The following is a 2,305-nucleotide window of genomic DNA, read 5'->3' on the forward strand; positions in this document are numbered from 1 at the left end:
TGTGGCCTTGTTGGAGTAGGTGTGGCCTTGTTGGAGTAGGTGTGGCCTTGTTGGAGTAGGTGAGGCCTTGTTGGAGTAGGTGTGGCCTTGTTGGAGACGATGTGGCCTTGTTGGAGAATGTGTGGCCTTGTTGGAGTTTGTGTGGCCTTGTTGAAGTAGGTGTGGCCTTGTTGGAGTGGGTGTGGCTTGTCGGAGTAGGTGTGGCCTTGTTGGAGTGGGTGTGGCCTTTTGGTGTAGGTGTGGCCTTGTTGGAGTAGGTGTGGCCTTGTTGGAGTGGGTGTTGCCTTGTTGGAGTGGGTGTGGCATTTTTGGATTGGGTGTTGCCTTTTTGGAGTGGGTGTGGCCTGTTGGATTGGGTGTGGTATTGTTGGATTGGGTGTGGCCTTGTTGGAGTGGGTGTGGCCTTGTTGGAGGAAGTGTGGCTTTGTTGGAGTGGGTGTGGCCTTGTTGGAGTAGGTGTGACTTTGTTGGAGGAAGTGTGCCACTCTGGTGGCTTTGCTTTGAGATTTGTATATACTCAAACTATGCTCAGTGGTACAGACAATCCCTTTCTGCTGTCTGTGCATCAAGAACTTTGGGCTCCTCCAGCACCATGTCTGCCTGGATGCTCCCATGATTCCTGCCATGATGATGATGGACTGAACCTCTGAAACTGTAAGCCAGCTGCAATGGAACCTTTTCCTTTGTAAGAGTTACCGTGGCTTCTGCGTCTGCAGCCATGAGCATGCTCAGGCTACAGAAGAGTCTTGCCTCTAGTGTGCTCCACTGTGATAAAAAGGAGGTCCAGTTGGACCCCAATGAGACCAATAAAATCGCCAATGCCAACTCCTGTCAGCTGAACAGGAAGCTGATTGAAGATGGCCTGATAATCTGGAAGCCTGTAACTGTCCATCCCCAGACTCGCTGACAGAAACACACATTGAAGGGCAGGCATATGATCATAAGGAAGAGAAAGGGAACTGTCAACACTTGGGTGCCTGGTAGGGTGACCTGGATGAGAAGGATGAGGATCCTGCACCGGCTTCTCAGGAGATACTGGGAATCTAAGAAGATGGACCGCCATATGTATCACAGCCTGTACCTGAAGGTTCAAAGGAATGTATCCAAAAACCAATGGATTCTTATGGAGCAGATCCTCAAACCAAAGGCAGACGAGGCCCGCAAGAAGCTTCAGGCTGACCAGGCTGAGGCTCCCAGGTCTAAGACCAAGGAAGCACAAAAACGCGTGGGAGGAGCACCTCCAGGCCAAGAATGAGGAGATCATCAAGACTCTGTCCAAGGACGAGGAGACCAAGAAATAAAGCTTCCTTCACGTCTGTGCATAGTGACCTCACTGTGGCCTCACATGATCAGTCACTAAAATAAAACAAGCCTTAAAATAAAATAGAGTTACCTTGCCTATGGTGTCTGTTCACAGCTACGGAAATCTAACTAAGACAATGTGTATTCATTCTGCCATTTCTGTTTCTCTGTAAACCCTAATACAATAGCGCTCTAGAGAGAGGAACAAGTACCCACCAGACAACAGAAATTCCAGTTTACTTTCCTGGTGAATATGAAGTTGTTGTGGTTTTAATAAAAATACAAACTTGTTGGTTTTTTGTTTGTATGTTTTGGGGTTGTGTTGTTGCTGCTGCTTTTGTTGTCATTGTTGTTGTTGTATTTGTTTTTAAGGAAGAAACACATTAAGCCTCTTCATCCCTAACTGGCTGGCAAACACCCGAGCCCACATCAGCTAAAGCGATTATTGCATTAGGAATGTGTTTACACAAAAACATAAAGTTATCCTGTCAAGTTCAGATGAGAGACAACATCGGCCATGTGGGCAAGCCTAGAGCCTCAACCATTTAACACAGACAAATCAGGACACACTGTCAGAAGCCTGTCGGGCCAACAGAGAGGAGGGCCTGCGTTTTGTGTTGTTATTTTCTTTTATGAATTTTTGCAGCCACCCTGCTCATTAATCGTGTTTATAATATTAACTCTGCCACTTTTTTCTTGGCTTCTCAAATCTTTCCTTAATAAACTGTGAGCTCACACCCCCCCATCTTCATTGTAATGACTTTCAAATTAAGTTCATCTGGACCACGGGGGTTTTTAGAACTCTATGATGACAGAAAACACGGGGAAAAGAACCTCTTTCACTGTATTGAAGAAAGACATAGTCATTCCCCTGCCGCCTTCCCCCAGTGCTGACTGTTCCCAAGCTCAATGCTGAGACCTCTGCCTCATGGGCACCATCAGAGCCGTGAGATGAGCACTCCAAACCAGGAGGGACTATACTGACATGACCTTACGGTGCTCC

General features: G+C 47.2%; 1 pseudogene; it reads left to right on the plus strand.

Annotated features, from left to right (window-relative positions):
• The first annotated feature begins 724 nt into the window (after positions 1-724).
• LOC134484374 (large ribosomal subunit protein eL19-like) lies at positions 725-1,301 on the plus strand (annotated as a pseudogene).
• The last annotated feature ends 1,004 nt before the right edge of the window (positions 1,302-2,305 follow it).

The sequence above is a fragment of the Rattus norvegicus genome, chromosome Y (genome assembly GCF_021556685.1).
Source record: "Rattus norvegicus strain SHRSP/BbbUtx chromosome Y, alternate assembly SHRSP_T2T, whole genome shotgun sequence".
NCBI classification, from domain to species: Eukaryota; Metazoa; Chordata; class Mammalia; order Rodentia; family Muridae; genus Rattus; species Rattus norvegicus.